General features: G+C 51.4%; 1 protein-coding gene across 1 annotated transcript in view; it reads right to left on the bottom strand.

Annotated features, from left to right (window-relative positions):
- The window catches only part of NEXMIF (neurite extension and migration factor), a 105,667-nt gene that overhangs the window by 34,741 nt on the left and 50,243 nt on the right, over positions 1 to 20,683 (bottom strand). The window contains 1 exon segment of the mRNA XM_029067212.1: positions 12,127 to 12,277. The gene's annotated coding sequence lies outside the window, so the exon portion shown is untranslated.

Genomic DNA, 20,683 nt, shown 5'->3' with positions numbered 1-20,683 from the left:
GGCAGGTACAAGTTAATCAGGCTGTACACGGTCCCTGTCCCACAAGGGTTTACACTCTTAATCCCCATTTTACAGATGAGATACATTTTTGTAAGTTATTTACTTATTCATATTAATGTCTGTCTCCCCCTTTAGACTGTAAGCTCATTGTGGGAAGGAAGTGTGTCTGTTTATTGTACTCTCCCAAGCGGTTAGTACAGTCCTTGGCACACAGTAAGCACTCGATAAACACGATTGAATGAATGACTGACTGAATGAATGAGGTAACAGAGGTCCAGAGAAGTGAAGTGACTTGTCCAAGGCCCCACAACAGGCAAGTGGTGGGGCCAGAATTAGAACCCAGGTCCTCTGAGTCCCAGCCCCAGGCCATTTCCAAGAAGTCATTCTGCTTCTTGTCGCCCCCATCCACCCTTCCCTTAAAAATTGACCAGAATGCTTTCCCACAGCCATCTCCCAACCGTAGTCGGGAGGCTCCTCCGGATCTTGGAGAAGTAGTGTGGCCTAGTGGATAGAGCACAGGCCTGGGAGTCAGAGGGACCTGGGTTCTAATCCCGGCTCCACCACTCATCCGCTGTGTCACCTTGGGCAAGTCACTCAACTTCTCTGTGCCTCAGCTACCTCATCTGTAAAATGGGAATTGAGACTGTGAGCTCCAGGGACCGTGCCCAACCCGATTCGCTTATATCCACGCTTAGTAGAGCACGTAGTAAGTGCTTTTAACCAATGATACAGTCATCAATCATTATCATCAACCCTACCCTCAATCTCTTTTGCTGCAGGGGCTGACCCATCTTGGACCTGCCCTCAGGGAAAAGAACTGCTTCCTCTCGGGTCTTCACCTAAGAGCAGTCTCGGCTGAGTGATTTTTTTTCTCACCACCGCTACCCATCCACGTGAAATTAGAGGGAAAGCAAGGCCTTTTGCATATTGTCCCCATCCTCTCTCTGCCCTGTCCCTTCCCCCTCCTCCTCCCTCCTCCTCCCCGTGCAGAGAGGAGACAAGAGAAAAGAAGCCCTTCGGGGAGTCCCAGAGATGGGCAGAAGTCACTCGGCGGGGCGGACGGCAATTCAATGGTTTCTGATGAGTTCTCGGAGGACGAGAGGAGCCACTCCATAAACCGCAAAAGGTCATCGAGACAATCAAAGTGTCAGCGGGATGGAGCTGGGAGCAGAACGGCTTATCGGCTCCACCCTGGCTGGGAGTTGGAGAAACCCGGCGATCTAGTGGCTATTGGCCACCCCAGATCAGAGGGTCGAGGAGAGACAGCGAGAGGGCGAGGGAGGTGGGACTGTTGTCTCTGGACCGGGTGGCCGTCGCCCTCCATCGTCTACTCTTCCCTCTGGGTCGGCCGGGGACGGGTTTGGCAGCGAAGGTGGAAGTCTGGCTTCGCTTCCGACCCTCCGCGTTCTTCTCCGTCCCCTTGGGTTGCCTGCCTCGTCAGAGGGTAAGCTCCTTGTGGGCGGAAACAGGGGGCCTCCATCCCATCGGGTCTTGCCCCATCTCTGGGCAAAGATAGAACCAGAGGCCGCGATGGTCGCTGCTTCCGGTCAGGAGCCCCAAACTCTGTTCCTCTGGCCACAGTCCGCTACGGCTTTTTCTACTCATCTCTGTCTTCATCTTTTTGGTGGTTTTTGTGCTCTTCCTGCTTTACCTTTTCTTTACGGGTCCATCGCCAGTGCCCCATGCCTTTTATCCTTACACTGTGAGCCCTGTGATGGCCAGGAATCCTGTCTCATTTCACTCTTACATTCTTTCCCAGAGCTTAGTACAGTGCTCTGCACGTGACGTTTAGTAAATACTGTGACTGCAGCTACTACTGTTCTTTCCAAGAAGCTACCACAGAGCACTGCACCAAGTGGGTATTTACAAGCAGAAGCAGCATGGACTAGGGGCTAGAGCCCGGGCCTGGGAGCCAGAAGGTCATGGGTTCTGATCCCGGCTCCGCCACTTGTCTGCTGTGGGACCACGGGCAAGTCACTTCCCTTTCCTGGGCCTCAGTTACCTCATCTGGAAAATGGGGATCGAGCCTGTGAGCCCCACGTGGGTCAGGGACTCTGTCCAACTCGATTTGCTTGGATCCACCCCAGTGCTTAGTACAGTGTCTGACATACAGCAAGTGCATAATAATAATAATAATAATAATATTGGTAATTGTTAATTGCTTACTATGTGCCAAGCACTGTTCTAAGCACTGGGGTAGATACAAGGTCATCAGGTTATCCCACATAGGGCTCACAGTCTTCATCCCCATTTTACAGATGAGAGAACTGAGGCACAGAGACGTTAAGTGACTTGCCCAAAGTCACACAGCTGACAAGTGGCCGAGCCGGGAATAGAACCCATGACCTCTGCTTAACAAACACCATCATTATTATAATTATTATCATAACATTACTACTATATAACGGTATATGATGGTATATAATATTTATTATCAATAATATTAATAGTATCAATATTTATTATTATTACTACTAATTGTGGTATTCATTAAGCACTTACTATTACTATTATTCATACTAATACTAGCAGTATTATTACTGCTCCAGCTGTTACTACCACTAGTCAGTCATTCAACTGTATTGACTGAGCACTTACTGTGTGCAGAGCACTGTTCTAAACGCTCGGGAGAGTACACTCTAACAATAAACAGACACATTCCCTGCCCACAGTGAGCTTAGAGTCTAGTAGAGTCTAGTACGAGTTCTGCTCCTCCTAGTTCTTCCTCCCTCTTCTATCAAACACCCTCAGGAAGCCTGCCCAGATTTACCCCACATCACTGGTTTCAGTGCCGCACCTTTCTCTTCGCCAAGTGGTCTTCCCTCCGTGGGAGGCAACGAGAACTGTGGGGAATCCCACCCAACCGAGATCTCTTTGGTCGGGGGTCGGCTTTAGCCTGCCCCTTGCCTCCTTGGATCTGGACGGGGGGCTGAGGTGGAGCCAAGTGGGGCCTGTTGGGCTCCAGGGATGGGCTAGTGGCTCCTCCTGTCCCCGGCCTGGCCAGGCTGACCCACAGAGACGCTCCGAGGGCAGGGATAGAAGCCGGACCCCCTGAACATTATCCCTCTACCCCCCACCTTCAAATCCCACCCTCCCTAAACTCCACCCCTAGTTCAGCTCCACGTTCAGAATGAAAAGTTGGACCCCTGACCTCTGAACAACATGGTTTCTGTGTTTCTGTGTCATGTACGTAAACATTTTCACTCCTGCATCTACCTCACTTTCGGATGGCTATCACAGTAGTCTGCGAATACATATTCATTCATTCAACAGTGCTTGGCACATAGTAAGCGCTTAACAAATATCATTATTATTCTTCAATCAGATTTATTGAGTGCTTACTGTGTGCGAAGCACTACCCTAAGCGTTTGGGAGGGTACAATATAACAATAAACAGACTCATTCTCTGCCCACATCCGCCGCTTGCCAGGTGTGAGACTTTGGGCAAGTCAGTTAACTTCTCTGTGCCTCAGTTACCTCATCTGTAAAATGGGGATTAAGGCTGTGAGCCCCACACGGGACAACCTGATCACCCTGTATCCCCCAGCGCTTAGAACAGTGCTTTGAACATAGTAAGCGCTTAACAAATACCACCATTTATTTATTTTTATTTTTAGAGGAAGTCACTGCCACGTATCTAACCTTTCTCCTCGCCCCTTCCCCCGGCACAAGACACCACCGTTCCAGTCAAGGGTAGTGTCAGAAAAGTAACCTGGCCCAGTGGATACAGCGTGGGCCTGGGAGTCAGAAGGATGTGGGTTCTAAACCCAGCTCCGCCACTTGTCTGCTGTGTGATCTTGGGCAAGTCACCTCACTTCTCTGTGCCTCAGTTACCTCATCTGTAAAACGGGGATTAAGACTGTGAGCCCAACGTAGGACAGGGATCGTGTCCAACCCGATTAACTCATATCTATCCCGGCGCTTAGTACAGTGGCTAGCACATAGTAAAGCGCTTAACAAATACCACAATTATTATTATTAGTATTTTGTTCAAATGAAGCCTCCAGTGCCAGCTCCGGGCTCTGTGTCCTGGAGATGTTCTTTGGGGATTCCCGGTTGGTTTGACCCAGGCTCTGTGAGGTTTCCCAACCTCTCCCAAAAGACCCTGGGTAGACATTGGTTGGGAACAGAGAATCCAAATGCTGGTCTCTTTGGGAATGGGAATCTCTCCAGTCAGAGTATCCAGCAGGACTCCTGAAGCAGGGCCCGTATGGCACGTCTCACCCAACAGAGAGGCCCTCACCCTGGCATTAGTCAAAACGAAAATTTCAAAGAAACTTTCCCCGTCGCCCCAGCTCACGGTGCACATTTTGGGTGAGCGATTTAGCCAGTGAATCTGGGATCTGGCATGTCTTCAACCAGCAGGTTACCACAAGCCTGACTCCGCCGCTGGCTTGAGGCGTGGCTTGCTGCCTGATCCAGAACCTTCTCCGAGCTTCAGATTCTGCACCCGTGAGATGGGATGATCATCTGCCCAGGCCCTAACTCATAATAATGTCACGAGAATGACATTTAAAAATTGTCTGCATTTTAGTACCTTAGAGCTCTCTCTCACCACTCTGCCCACTTTCAAAATCCTCCTAAAATCATATCTCCAAGCCTTCCCAGATTAAGCCTTTTAATTCCCCTCTCCACTTTCCCTTCTGCTTCAACTATGAACTTAGCTCTGAACCCCTTGAGAATGGTGATACTCATCCCAGCCCCACAACAGTCAGGTAAATAAGTGCTCAATAAATGCCAGTGATTGAAAAGAAACTTGAGAAGGCATCCGATCCATTCCCCTTCCTCTGGGTAGGTCTACGTGACTTTGGGCAAGCCACTTAAATTCCTGGAACAACCTGGCCTAAACCATCCAGTAAAGATCAGGGAGGCTATTTTATTTTATTTGATTTTTCAAAAAGCTTTCACAGGAAGAAGTCACAAATGTTTTGTCACTGAAGACACCCCGGTCTAACTGAGCACCCTCTGGCTGAGGATGCAGTACTGCTGGGCGGAGGCCTGATAGAGCACACTTTTTAAAGACCCCTTCAGACGAGGAACCCGCAGCCCCACCAATTGGGACTAACCGATCAATGGTATTTATTGACCGGTTACTGGACTAAGCGCTTGGAAGAGTCCGAGACAACAGAGTTGGTAGATGTGAGCTCTGCCCTCAGGGAACTTGCAACCCAGCTGAAGAGAGACACAAAAATAAATCACAGGTAGGGAAGGCAACCGAGCGTAAGGATATAGACATAAGTGTCGTGAGGGGAAAGGGGGTACCTAAGCAGTTAGGGAGAATGGACTCAAGCGCTAGGTGATGCTCAAGGGAGGGAAATAGGATGGAGAAATGAGAGATTAATCAGGGAAGGCTTCCTGGAGAAACTGGGATTTTACTAGGCCAGTGAAGGAGGGAAGAGCGCCGTCACACGTCACATACCAGATATGAAGGGGGAGGGAATTCCAGGCAGGAGGGAGGACGTGAACAAGGGGTTGACGGTGGGAGGGACAAGGGTGAGGCATGGTATGTTGGTAATAGAGGAGCCACGTGTGCAAGCTGGGTTTTAGCAGGAGAGGAAGCAAGGTGAGGTGGGAGGGAGAGAGCGGGATTGAGTGCTTCAAAGCCGACGGTGAGGAGTTTCTGTTTGACGTGGAGATGGTTGGGCGACCACTGGAGGTTCTGGAGAAGTAGGGAGGCAAAGACTGAAATCTTTTTTAGACAAATGATCCGGGCAGCAGCATGAAGTACAAAGAAGACTAGAGTGGGGAGAGACAGGAGGCAAGGAGGTCAGCAAGGATGTTGATGAAGTAGTCGAGATGGGATAGGATGAGTGCTTGGAGCAACTAATAGGTCTGCTCAGCGGGTCTGGGGCAGAGGGAGGGGTGTCATTCGTCCACCTGATTTCCACGGAACATCTCTGACCCCCCGTGAAGCCAGTGGCAAGCATCAGGCTGATTTTGAACCCTCAGGGACACCGTCTCCCGGCCAAACGTATTTTTCTGCCACACAGTCCCGAGCGACAACCAAACCCACTCGCAACCAATCCCGCCAGAACTATCGGGAAAGCGGGTCGGACCCTGGAAGGAATCCAGAGAAGCGGCATGTCCTAGTTAAGAGAGACAGACCTGGGAGTCAGAAGGCCTGGGTTCGAATTCCCGTTCTTCCCCTTATCTGCTGTGTGACCTTGGGCAAATCACTTCACTTCTCTGAGCTTCAGTTTCCTTCTCAGTAAAATGGGGATTCAATTCCTGTTCTACTTCTCCCTTAAACCGTGAGTCCCGTGTGGGACAGGGACCGCATCCAGTTTGATTACGTTCTATCTACCCCAGCACTCGGCAACATAGTATGTGCTTAATGATTGCTATTATTATTATAATTGTGATTATTATTGTTATCCAAAACCAGTTCTGGCCTAGGCTGCCTCCGCGCATGGCCGCTTTTCACGGTTCTCTCTTCACGGGGTCAGGGAACTCCTGTCAGCAGCCCTAAGTAGGGCTGTGGATTCTCAGGGTTCCTGGCCATTCCGGTCTTCAAGTCCTCCACGCACATTATACTGTTGTTCTATGTTGTTATATTATCCTCTCCCAAGCTCTTAGCACAGTGCTTTGCACACAGTGAGTGCTCAAGAAATACGACTGAATGAATTGTGCCCTCTGCACAGACAGCTGTGTGACACCACCCCCCTGAGGAAGGTAGCACGGTACTATCCCTTTTCTCTTTTGGTTGGTATTTGTTAAGCGCTTACTATGTGCCCGGCACTGTACTAAGTGCTAAGGCAGAGACAGATTAATCAGGGCAGATACATGCCTGTCCCACATGGAGCTCACCGTCGAGTAGGAGGGAAAACAGGTATCGAATCCCCATTTTACAGTTGAGGAAACTGAGGCTCTGAGAAGCGAAGCGATTTCTAGACTGGAAGCTCACTGTGGGCAGGGAATGTGTCTGTTCTCTTGTTATACTGTGCTCTCCCAAGTGCTCGGAACAGTGCTCTGCACACCGTAAGGGCTCAATAAATACTACTGATTGATTTGCTCAAAGTCACCCAGCAAGTCAGAGAAGCAGTGTGGTTTAGTGGAAAGAGCACAGGCTTGGGAATCAGAGGACATGGGCTCTAATCCTAGCTCCGCCACTTTTCTGCTGTGTGACCTTGGGCAGGTCACTTAACTTCTCTTGCCTCAATTACTTCATCTGTAAAATGGAGATTAAGACTCTGAGCCCCACGTGGGATAACCTGATTACCTTTTTTCTATCCCTCAGTGCTTGGCACATAGTAAGGGCTTAAAAAATACCATAATTATTATTATTATCATTAGTAGATAGAGCACTGGCCTGGGAGTCAGAAGGACCTGGCTTCTAATCCCTACTCGGGCACTTGTCTGCTGCGTGACCATGGCAAGTCACTTCACTTCTCTGTGCCTCATTTATCTCATCTCTAAAACGGGGATTAAGACCGTGAGCCCCATGTGGGACAGGGACTGCATCCAACCCGATTACCTTGTACCTACCCCAGCGCTTAGAACAGTGCCTGGCATATAGTAAGTGTTTAACAAATACCATTAAAAGAAAAAGTGGTGGATCCAGGATTAGAACCCAGGTCCTCTGGCTCCCAGGCCTATGCTTGGGGGGCGGTGGGGATGACCGGCTCCCCGAAGGGCAGAGTGGGCCGGCCCAGCCAAAGGCCCGTCCCCGAGTTCGTTGTGGTCAGCGATCGGCGGCCGGCAGGCCCGGGAGCTTCGAAGGGCGGGCGCCACCAAGCATGTCTCTACTTTAGCTACTTATGCTGTTGAGAAAATAAAACCCTAAACTGAGTTTTACAGTTTATAAACATCTCGTATTTTTAGAACAGCTGTTGAATTTTAATCGAAGTGGAAAAAAAAAAAAACAACCCACCGAGTCACCCGGCAACCCCGCCACCCTGCTCCCACGGCAGAGCGCGTCCCACGGCTTTCAGGCGGAGGGCCGGGGTGGGGCCGGGGCCGGGGGATGGAAATAGCGAGCCGCATCTCCACCCCCTGTCACTTCCACGGCGACGCACAGATCACGGGGGAAATTAAGCCCGGGAAAGCAGGGAGCTCGGCCAGAGCCGGGGGGACTGGATGTTGATGAGCATCCCATCGATCGATCGAGACAGTTGTATTTATTGAGCATTTACTCTCTGCACAGCACTGTACCAAGAGCTTGGAAAAGTAACAATAATAATAACCGGGGTATTTGTTACATGCTTACTACGTGCCGAGCACCTTTCTAAGCGCCGGCGTAGGTATAAGGTAATCGGGTTGGACACGGTCCCTACCCCACGTGGGGCTCCCGGTCTTAATTCCCATTTTACAGATGAGGTAAGTGAGGCCCAGAGAAGTGAAGTGACTTGCTCCGGGTCACACGGCTGGCACGTGGCAGAGCCGGGATTAGAACCCACATCCTCTGCCTCCCAGGCCCGGACCCTTTCCACCAGGCTTCACCGCTTCCCTTACGGTATAACAGAATTAGCCGACACATTCCCTGCCTATGTCAACCTGACAGTCTATCCATTTCATATCCCTGATTTATTTTATTTTCATGTCTGTCTTCCCCCGTAGACTGTCAGCTCCTCGTGGGCAGGGAGCTGTGTCTACTAAATCTTGCTGCACTGTTCTTCCCCATGCGCTTAGTTCAGTCTTCCACGGATGGTAAAGGGCTCTATAGATAGATTATAGATATCCTGCAGCCCTGGAGACCCGAAACTGGGAAATGAAAGCACGGAGGCAAGAGGAAATGCTTTAAAGACGTGGTCAGACCAAGCTTCACACAATGGTACATCCCAGCTGAAAAAAAGGCAGGTCAACTGTGGAGGATAGACCTGCACGGAACAAAATAAAAGCAGCTGTCTACGAGCAGAACTGATCGGTGGTATTGTGCGCTTATTGTGCGCAGAGCACCGGACTAAGCAATGGTGAGACACGGAGAGGAGCAAGAGGAAACCACGTTAGGTCCGGCAAACATTAAACATAACAACACAACAGAAGGCAGCCTTTTTGTGAACACAGTAATAATAATAACAATGATGATGGCAGTTGTTAAGCACTTTCTATGTTTCAGGCACTCTACTAAGCGCTGGGGTGGATATAAGCAAATCGGGTTAGACGCAATCCCCCGTCCCACGTGGGGCTCACAGTCTTAATTCCCATTTTACAGATGAGGGAACTGAGGCACAGAGAAGTTAAGACACTTGCCCAAGGTCACACCAAACAGACAAGTGGCGGAGCCAGGATTAGAACCCATGACCTTCTGACTCCCAGGCCTGTGCTCTATCCACTAAGCCAAGCTGCCTCTCAGTGTGACCTGTGTTGGCCTTTTCAGCCACAGAAACACAACTACTACTAATAATAGCCACTGTGGTACTTGTTAAGCGCTTACTATGTGCCAAACACTGGGATAGATCGAGATAATCACGTCAGACCCAGTCCCCGTCCCACATGAGGCTCACGCTTAAGACAACTTCATCATCAGTGGTGATTACTTCAAATACAAAGGACATCTCTGTGTATAAGCCCCTTGAGGGCAGAGAAAGTACCTTTTAATGTTGTCTCCCAAGCGCTCATCACAGTGCTCTGCACACAATAGGCAGTCGGGAAGTACCACCATCTGCCCAGAACACTAGAGCAGATGGCAGAGAGAGGTGAGGGTTCCCTTCCAGACTGATCTCGGAGATCTTTCCTCCCATCATTAGGGAAGCAACGTGGCTCAGTGGAAAGAGCCTGGGCTTGGGAGTCAGAGGTCATGGGTTTGAATCCCGACTCTGCCACTTGTCAGCTGTGTGACTGCGGGCAAGCCACTTCACTTCTCTGTGCCTCAGTTACCTCATCTGTAAAATGGGGATTAAGATTGTGAGCCTCACGTGGGACAACCTGATGACCCTGTATCTCCCCCGGCGCTTAGAACAGCGCCCTGCACATAGTAAGCGCTTAACAAAATACCAACATTATTATCGTGGCTCACACCAAACCGACGTCCGGGTTTCCGGCCCGCGGCGGGCGGCAGCCAATTTGGGAGGAGAATAAGGATTCTCAGATGGGGGTCCGTGCTCCAGCTGGAATGGCCCTATGGAGTCATCGAGAGGCTTTCTGTCTCCGCAGTGGAAGAAGTGTCGCCTCCCCAACGGTTTTTCCTAGGGGATCAGATCCCCCAGGGCTCCGAAGCTCCCCTTCTCAGCTCAGAGCGGTGGCGGCTTCAAGTCAAGAATTTCCCGGCAGGGTGGAGACCAGTCTGATCGCACCAGAGCGCATCAGGAGTCTGAAAGGACCAAATTTCCCGCCCCTCTTTCTGAGGTGTCTTGGCAGGGAGCGGGGAGACCCCGGATGGTCTTTTCGAGAAATAGCATGGCTAAGTGGAAAGGGCACGGGCCTGGGAGTCACGGGACCTGGGTTCTAGTCCCAGCTCTGCCACTTACCTGCTGTGTGACCTCAGACAAGTCACTTGATGATAATAATAATAATGGTGGGATCTGTGAAGTGCTTACTCTGTGCCAAACACCATTCTAAGCACTGGGGTAATCAAGTTGGACACAGTCCCTGTCCCACATGGGGTCACAGTCTTAATCCCCATTTTACAGATGTGGTAACTGAGACGTTGAATGACCTGTCCCGGTTCTGTCAGCATCACCCAGGTGAAGAATTCTTTCACCCACTCCGATTCAACCCGACAACATCCCCGAGTGACGGCTCGGTGCCCCCTGATCGTAACGGGTCATTTGTTCAGCGCTTACTATGTGCCAAGCCCTGTGCCAAACGCAGGGGTAGCTACAAGAACGGGAATTCGAGAGAAAAGCCCATCTTCTGAGGTCAGAGGTGTCTACATCAGAGTCCTCCCACCCAGCAGTGCGGCCTACTGGAAAGAGCACGGTCCTGGGTTCTAATCCCTCTTGACGGTAAATTCGTTACAGCCAATTTCGTTGTATTATACTTTCCCAAACTCTTAGGATGGTGCTCTGCACATAGTAAGTGCTTGATAAACACCATTTTAAAAAAAATGGTATTTCTTAAGCGATTACTATGTGCCAGGCACTGTACTAAGTGCTTGAGTAGATATGGGCTAATCGGGTCGGACACAGTCCACGTCCCTCGTGGGGCTCACAGTCTGAATCCCCATTTTACAGATGAGGTACAGAGAAGTGAAGTGACCTGTCCGAGGTCACACAGCGGACGTGACAGAACTGGGAGTAGAACTCAGGTCCCGACTCCCAGATCCATGCTCTGTCCACTAGGCCACACTGCTTCTCATCGATTGATAATCTCAGGTCTGACCCTTGCCTGATGTGTGACCTTGGGCAAATCACTATCCCGAGCCTCCGTTTCTTCATCTGTACAATGGGGATTGACTACCTGCTCTCCCTCTCCATTAGCCTTTGAGCCCTGTGTGGAACAGGGACTGTGTCCTGGATGATTCTCTTGTATCTATCCCCGCGCTTAGCACAGTGCATAGCATAGAGTAAGCGCTTAACAACTAGAAGCAGCAGGGCCTAGTGGAGAAAGCACGGGCCTGGGAGTCAGAAGGACCTGGCTTCTAATCCCGGCTCCGCCACCTGTCTCCTGTGTGATGGTGACCTTGGGCAAGTCACTTCACTTCTCTGAGCCTCAGTTACTTCAGCTGTAAATGGGGATTAAGACTTTGAGCCCCATGTGGGACAGGGACTGTGTCCAACCTGAATAGCTTGTATCCACCCCAACACTTGGCACGGTGCTTGACCCACGGGACGGACTTAACAAATGATATTATTATTATCGTTAGCTCCTTGAGGTCAGGGATCATGTCTACCATCTAGAATTAGTATCATATTGTATCGTCCCAAGTGCTTAGTACAATGCTCTGCATCCAGTAAGCTCTCAATCAGTACCACTGCTTGATTGATTTCCTCCCAGAATCTCCCGCCGGTACCACTGGTCAAGGACAGATTCCTGTTTTCTCCCATTTTTCCCCCCGAGGGACCCTCTGGGGGAGGCCGGTCAAGCAGTATCAAGACCCGGTTAGCCCAGGAGAGACAGAGGAGCCCCAAAAGTCCGTCCACATTTCCTTTCCGAGCCCAGCCGAGCCCCTCAGAGCCCGCCGGCGAGAACCCCCCCCCCCCCATAGGAGGAAGACAGAAACCGGGCTAGAACCCGCTTCCTACTTACTCTTACTCTTCTTCAAATCATCCCAGCGTCATGGGGCGGAGCTGGGGCGGCTCGGGCTGGGGCTTCGGCCCGTCGGCTCTCGTTTCTGGGTTTGGCCTTCGGCCGGCTGGAGGGGAGGATGCCGTCGGGGGAACCGGAGAGAGGAAGGCAGCTGCGAAAAGAAAGCAGGAAGGTAGCTCAACTCCCGAGCACAGGCCAGCCGATCTTCCCTCATCGCAACTCCGCTGGCTCATTCTGAGCACCCCTCGCCAACTCTGAGTATTCCAGGAACCCAAATCGCGGCACAGGCCGCTGGAAATGACGTAAAAATCCTAATTATGGTACCTGTTGAGCGCTCACTATATGCCAAACGCTGTTCGAAGCTCTGGGATAGATACAAGTCAATCGGGTTGGACACAGTCCCTGTCCCACATGGGGCTCACAGTCCGACCTACAATACAAGCTAATTCGGTTGAACGCAACCTCCCGTCCCACGTGGGGTTCACAGTCTTCATTCCCATTTTGCAGATGAGGTCACTGAGGCACAAAGAAGTGAAAAGAAATGGTATTTGTTAAGCGCTTACTATGTGCCAGGCACTTTACTAAGCGCTGGGGTGGATACAAGCAAATCAAGTTGGACACATTCCCTGTCCCATGTGGGGCTCACGGTCTTAATCCCCATTTTACAGACGAGGTAACTGAGGCACAGAAAAGTGAAGTGCCTTATCCAGGGTCACACAAGTGGTGGAGGCAGGATTAGAACTCACGACCTTCTGACTCCCCGGCTTGCGCTCTAGCCATTAGGCCAAGCTGCTTCTCCTAAGTGAAGTTAACTGACCGCTATTATTTAATCGCACTTGGGCGTCTGCCTTTTGAGCACTTGATACTCACCCCACACTCAATTCCACAGCACTTTACTTGAAATCCATACTTTAAATAAACGTTTCTCTCGCTGTAAGCTCCTTGCGGTTAGGGAACGGGCCCACCAACTCTCCCAAGCACTCTCTGCACTCAATGGGCGCTCAATTTTTTATGATTCTTTAAAATAGTATTTGATAAGTGTTTACTATGTGTCAAACACTGTTCTAAACACTAGGATAGGTACTCATTAATTAGATCAGAATAGGTACTCGTTAATTAGATCAGACCCAGTCCCAGTTCAGCATGGGGCTCACAGTCTAATTAGGAGAGAGACAGTGTGAGTAGGAGGGATTGAATGATTGATTGATTGATTGTGGCATTTTTTAAGCACTTACTGTGTGCCAAGCCCTGGGGCAGATGCAATACAATCAGATCTGACAGTCTCTGTCCCACGCTGGGCTCCGGGAGGGAGGAGGGGTATTGAATCCCCATGTCAAAGATAAGGAAACCGAAGCCCAGAGAAGTGAAATGACTCACCCAAGGTTACCCACAGCAGGCAAATGACTGAACAGGGTCTCCTGGCTCCCAGTCCTCTCTCCACCGGGCCACACTGCTTTCCTTTCCCCGTCCTCTGCTCAGTCAGAGCTGATTTAGGATACAGCTCTGAGGGAGGGAGAGTGAGGGGAGAGGGGCTGCAATTGAGAGGGTAAAAAATGAATGGAGGCAGCTCAGGTCGCTGTTCGCTGAGCTTAGCACAGAGTAGAGGCCACTACCTAAAGCGATTAAAATCTCATAAGAGTAACTTGCATTTATAGTTAGGGCTTTCAGTTTCCTCGGTGCTTTCCCATCAGTAGTCTCACAGCCCTGGAACCCAGGGTTTGTCTCCTCATTTGCAGATGGGGGCATCGAGGCCCAGAGACGGAAAGTGCCTTCCTCAAGGTCACCCAGCGGGTGAATAGCGGACTAGAACTGGGGTCTCTACAGCCCAGACATACCCTCTTTTCCACCGAGCCCCCCGATCTGGCAGCATGGTGTCGTGGATAGAGCACGGGGCTGGGAGACAGAAAGTCGTGGGTTCTAATCCCGGCTCCGCCACTTCTCTGCTGTGTGACCTTGGGAAAGTCACTTGACTTCTCTGGGCCTCACCTCATCTGTAAAAAATGGGGATTAAGAGTGTGAGCCCAATATGGGACAAGGACTGTGTCCAATCTATTTACCTTGCATCCACCCCAGTGCTTAGAACAGTGCTTTGCATAAACGCTTAAAAAGAACGGTTATTATTATTATTATCTGGCCCAGAGCAGAGTTCTGGACTCCCTCACCAGGATAAGGGCCTGAATTTTCAGCTCCGTTTTCCTGCCTCTATCGGCCACCATTCTGAGAATCCCACCCTGGCGCCGGCCTGGGGTCCGATGGGGTTCCACAGTCGGGCCGGCAAATGGTCGCCGATGGCCACGCCCCGACGGGAGAGGCCCGGGCTGGTTGAGGCCACCTGGCTGCGTGGAGAGCGGAGGATGGGGGAGACCAGCTCCGGGCTCAGGCGGCGACTCGGGCGCCTCGGTATCCGAAGAGTCCAGGAGCAGGTGCCCTTCCCCCAGCCAGCGGGTGAGGAGGTTTCCAGGCTGGGCTGGCCGCCCGGACCCTAGCCATCTGCACTCTGGCTGGGGAGAGGAACCGGCCAACTGCTGACTTGACCGGCCAACTACTGACTTGACCGGCCTGAGGCCACTCTCCCTCACTGGAGTGGTGACTCTCCCCACCCGCACTTCCGGACCTGTCAGAGACCTCTCCGGAGGCAGCACCCCCAGCTCCGATATCAAAGTTTTCTGCAATCCCACGAAGAGGGAGGCCAAGAGATAATCAGCATCCGCCTAATTAAGAGCGTGCCTTTGTCAAGCACTGACTCCATGCCAGGCACTGTACTAAACGCCGGAGCAGTTAGGGATGATCCGACCGGACAACCAGACACTAGTCCCTGCCTCCCAGGGGGTTCACAGTCAAAGGGGGACGGATGACAGGTACTCCATCCCCATTTTTTACAGAACGTGGCCCAGTGGGTAGAGTGCAGACCTGGGAGTCAGAAGGACCTGGGTTCTGATCCCGGTTCTGCCTCTTGTCTGCTGTGTGACTTTAGGCAAGTCGCTTCACTTCTCTCTGCCTCCGTCACCTCGTCTGTAAAATGGGGATTAAGACCGTGAGCCCTACGTGGGACAGGGACTAGCTTGTATCCTCAGTCCTTAGAACAGTGTTTGACACATAGTAAGCACTTAACAAATACCATTATTACAGAGGAGGGAACTGAGGCCCGGGGAAGTCGAGTGACTTGCCCAGGGTCACGCAGCAGGCAGGTAGGGGAGCAGGAATTAGAACCCAGGTCTTCCTGACTCCGGGTGACGGAGGCTAATTTGAGAAAAGATTTGGTGGGGGGGGGCGGTGTTTGTGTGAGTGTGTGTGTGAGAGAGTGTGCTTGCCTCTGTGAGTCTGTGTGTGTGTGTGTTCCATTCCAAATTGGCCCGCTGTGCCATGTGCACTGACTGACTGGGTTCCAGGGATTTATCAGCGAGGAAACCAAAACCAGTCACCCGGGAGAACGGAGAGTGCAGAGGAAGGAGGAAGCAGAAGGAAATGGTCTTGAAATCGTGGGAAATCTCACTGAAAACATCTTAAATCTTTACCTCAGGTAAGGTAAGTTGGTCTTGGACCTTGGAAAATATAACGATAATGACAGTAATAATAACTGTGGCATTTGTCAAGCACTTATTATGTACCAGGCACTGTTCTAAGCCCTGGGGTTGGATTCAAGATAATCGGGTTGGACACAGTCCCTGTCCCTCCGAGAGCTCATAGGCTCAGTCCTTGTTTTAAGGATGAGGTAACTGAGGCCCAGAGAAGTGAAGTGATTTGCCCAGGATCACACAGCAAGTGGCGGAGCTAGGACTAGAACCCAGATCCTTCTGACTCCCAGGCCCTTGCTCTATCTGAGAAGCCAAGCACCTAGAGAAGTCCTGGACATATGGAACAAGAACAATCTCTCTTAATGATCGTACACACACACACAGACAAGCATGTGTACAAGGATATGGCTAGGTCTGAATGTCTGTAGTGCACCAGTAAGCCAAGAATGCATGCACAGTGCACACTAAAATCCATCCTTTCCTCTCCATCCAAACTGCTCCCGGGTTAATCCAATCGCTCATCCTATCCCCCCTTGATTACTATATCGGCCTCCTTGCTGACCTTCCTACCTCCTGTCTCTCCCCACTCCAGTCCATATTTCGCTCTGCTGCCTGGATCACTTTTCTATAAAAATGTTCAGAGAACCTCCAATGGTTGCCCATCCACCTCCACATCGAACAGAAACTCCTCACCATTCATTCATTCATTCAGTCATATTTATTAAGTCCTTACTGTTGGCAGAGCACTGTAACTAAGTGCTTGGGAAAATACAGTACAGCAATAAACAGTGACAAACCCTGCTCACAAAGAGCTGCACCATTGTCTTTAAAGCACTCAATCACCTTGCTCCCACCTTGCAACTCTCCTACTCCAACCCAGCCCGCACACTTCGCTCCTCTAATGCCAACCTTCTCACTGTACCTCAATCTCATCTACCTCGCCGCCAACCTCTCGCCCACATCCTGTCTCCGTCCTGGAACGCCCTCCCTCCTCATATCTGACAGACATTACTCTCCCCCACTTCAAAGCCTTATTGAAGGCCCATCTCCTCCAAGAGGCCTTCCCTGACTACGCCCTCCTTTCCTCTTCTCCCATTCCCTTCTACATCACCCTGACTTGCTCCCTTTATTTATCCCCCCACCCAGCCCCACAGCACTTATGTCTATATCTGTAATTTATTTATTTATATTAGTGTCTGTCTCAGCCTCTCGACTGTAAGCTCATCGTGGGCAGGGAATGCGTCCGTTTATTGTTGTATCATACTCTCCCAAGCACTTGGGACAGTGTTCTGCACACAGTAAGCGCTCAATAAATACGACTGACTGTTTGACAATTTACCAGCAAAAGAGCCTCAATGAAAGGAGAGCAGGCTTATTGGGTTTTGAGTCAGACACACATGCACACACGCACTCATGCACACACACACACACACACACGTATACACAAGAGTGTTTATTATGGTAAAGACATAGGGTAAGAAAATTATAACAAACACGTTGGGGATTGATAGAGGTTAGGGAGGCTGGAGGGCATTGTCAGAGGTCATCTTGTCCACCCCCTTCTCTCCAGGAATGATGATGACAGTGATGGTTTTTATTAAGCGCTTAGTATGTGCCAGGCACTGTACTACGTGCAGGATCCGTCCCTCGGAGCCAGTTAATTCATTCCGCTTCCCAAATTCTCTGGTGTTCTAAGAGAGTTTAGAAGGATCCGAGAGCCAGGCTAAATCCGCCCCCGATCCGCCATATCGCCACCTCAGAAAAAGCGACTAGCCTCGCCACACCTCCATCCCGTCAACCAGAAAATAGAGATCACTGCCTTTCCCTCACCGGGATGTTGCTGGGAGGGCAGGATGAACTAAGCGGTGATAAAGCACTGGGAGAAAATGAACCAACTTAAATACAAATTCAAGGTATTGTGAGGGCGGCCCTGTGACCCTCTTTGAGTTTAACTTTTACTCTTGGGCCTTATCTCTCTTCCCTTTAATTATTTTTGTTGTCTTCTTCGGCATCCTCTCGAAATTCACCTTCACTTCAGCAGACCCAAGACTCCCACGAGAGCCTAGTCGACAATCAGTCAGCTAGAAAGTTCGCACTCCGCCCGCTCGGAAGAAAAGGCTCAACTCCTTGCTAGCCAACTGCTGGCTTGCATTCCGTTTCAGGTCCCCTGGGATCCTATGAGTCTTTTCCCACCTCCCTCCTTCTCCTCAGGTCACCTCATCTTGCCTCGGGATGACCGATTTCTCCCTCTTAAGGGGGTCGGCCTGCCCCTTCCCCGAACAGCATGGTGTAGTGGAGTCAGAAGGTCATGGGATCTAATCCCGGCTATGTCGCTTGTCTGCTGTGTGCCCTTGACCAAGTCACCACACTTCTCTGGGCTTAGTTACATCATTTATAACATGGAGATTGAGAATATGAGCCCCACGTGGGACAGGGACTACGTCCTACCCGATTTGCTTGAATCCACCTCAGCATGGCAAATAACGCTAAACAAATACCATAATTACTATTAGGGATTCGTACCCTCTCTCTGGACCGACTACGTCTCCGCTTTTTTCTTTGTCCCTTGACTCAGTGACTGCGTTATTGGAGTTTGATCTCTTTTCCAGTATTTAGAACTGTGCCTGGCACATGGTAAGTGCTTAACAAAGACCCTGATCATTGTTTTTCCTCCTGCCATCTTCATTGCAGACCCCATTCTATTGAGGCTCCACCCGACGAGCCTACCAACTCTGATACCCTGAACTCTCTCCCAAGTGCTTAGCACACAGTAAAGTACTCCATAAATAACCCCGGGGAGCATGTGGCCTCGCTGGGGAGACAGAGACGTGAGACACCCTTCCTGCCCCAGAGAAATCTCTCCGAGGGTGCCCCTTGTCTTATGCCGTCGAGTCGCATCCATCCCACAGCGACACCATGGACACATCTCTCCCAGAACGCCCCACTTCTATCTACCCACGTTCCGGTAGTGGATCAAGAGCATTTTCTTGGTCAAAATCCGGAAGCGGTTGACCACCGCCTCCTTCCGCGCAGTCAACTTGAGTCTCCACCCTCGACTCTCTCCCTTGCCGCCGCTGCCCAGAACGGGTGAGTTTTGACTTGTAGCAGATGGCCTTCCGCTCGCTAGCCACTGCCCAAGCTAGAAATGGAATGGACAGGCCTCTGCTTGACTCTCCCTCCTGTAGCCCAGAATGGTAGACTACTGGAGAGCGATTCTGAGAGTGGGGAGGGTGTCACTAGCTGGAGTCTATTCCCCTGCCGCCTAAGCTTTCGCCCACCTTATAGGAGAGAAACACGTCTCCACTTTGTGGATGGGAAAATGGAGGCCGGGGAAGGTTTGATGATTTACCCCCGACTCTCCCAGCCAATCAGAGACCAAGCCAAAATTCCCCAGTCTGCCGCTTGCCCTCCTCAGCGGCCCCTCCTCCACACAACCCCCCTCCCCGGATTAACGACCGTGTTTAGCATTCGTCTTGCGCTTCATGTTTGCCCAGAGCTCTTCAAACACCCATATTTATGCACGTCTCATTTTTTTCTTTCTTTGCGAAACATTATCCTCGATTGTATTTTCCACCCAGAGGCTCAGGCGCTGGGCGCCGCTTCAGAAAAATCAAATAAATAAATATTTTGCGTGTGCATTAGCCAGATGTTTCAGTCCCTTTGGCAACAGAGTCTGCTAAGAACCCGGAGCATTACCATAATACTCTACAAACCTGCCACGAGAAGCTCACGAGGAACGCCGGGGTTTTAATTTGATCTTCGCAACAGACCGCGGGCTCCCTGGGGTGCGGAAAGGTCAGAGTGCGAGGGAGCAGAACTTGGAGACCTCTCGCTCTGTGCCTAGGTCGGGCCTTTTTGGCGTGGAGACTTGGGCCGAGCGCTTCTGCCCTCAGTTAGACTCCTCTCACGTCGGCCTCACCCAAAGACAGAAGTCCCCAGAACTGGAGGGGGCTCCCCGGCTCAGTTCCCCCCCAGCCATCTTGTGGCCGCCAATGCAAAATGGCCACCACCTGGGCCGGCGGAGTAGGTCCGCGGCCCCGGCTCCGTGGAACGCCGGGGCGCCATTTTCCCCTTCATCCCCCCTCACCCCGGTCCGGGCCAATCCTGGCCCGATGCCCAGCGCGTCGCAGATGGCGGCACCCCGGCCCCTCCCCCCCAAACCTCACCACACTCCTTCTGCCCGGGCGGCCCATGCACCAGGCGAGGAGTGAACGTTTGTTCAACAGTGCAACCCGCCGCGTGAGGCCTTTCCCCAATTCCCCCCGTTTCCAAAAGAGGCAGGCCTGGCGGGGTGGGGAAAAGCGGCTGGCAGGCTCTGTTAGGTGGGATCTGTGGCCTCCGGAAGGGCAAGGAGCTCGAGGGGCGTCAAACTCAATGGAGGAGAAGAAGCACGAGAAAGGAGGAAGAGGTGGGAAACCCGGCTCCTCACCTCCCGCCCTTCGGCTCTGGAAATCCGCCTCTCCGGACCACGCCACCGTCACCGAGCCCTGGCCCCTAACCGACCGGCGGCAGTCCCCGCTCGGAGCCACCACGGGAGCGGGTACAGAAGAGGCAAGGAGAATCCGCAGGCAGAGGCGACGGTGGAGCGACCTGGACTTTGGCCTCCGATGTCAGCTCGGCACACCGGGGAAATAACCCTTTAATCCGGCGCCGTGGATTTCATTTGCCGGAGCGTTCTCCAGCTCGGCGATGTTATGAGAGACATCCCCGGGGAGACTTAAGGCTTCAAAAACATCCCGAGTTTGAACCGAATTCTACTATTCCAAAAGGCTGCGGCAGATGAAGCTGGCCTTTAACACCCTACCCGGGCCGGGAACCGTCGCCGCTCTTAATGTCAGGCCAAATTAGAATGCTCGCCTCTTGTGGGCTTGTTGTCCCGTTTCCTCCCACCCACCCCCCCTTTTATTTTTAATTAAAAGCATCTGTCAATGCTAATGACCCAGCATAAAACTCAATTAGATATAGAAAATGGCTTAAAAATGGAATGAGGGGGCCTGGAGGTCTTGGGTTTACCTCAGCGGTCACCTCTGTCTTGTGTTTCA

The sequence above is a fragment of the Ornithorhynchus anatinus genome, chromosome 6 (assembly GCF_004115215.2).
Source record: "Ornithorhynchus anatinus isolate Pmale09 chromosome 6, mOrnAna1.pri.v4, whole genome shotgun sequence".
Taxonomy (NCBI): domain Eukaryota; kingdom Metazoa; phylum Chordata; class Mammalia; order Monotremata; family Ornithorhynchidae; genus Ornithorhynchus; species Ornithorhynchus anatinus.
The sequence above is the reverse complement of the archived record's forward strand: the minus strand, read 5'-3'. Positions and strand labels throughout refer to the sequence as shown.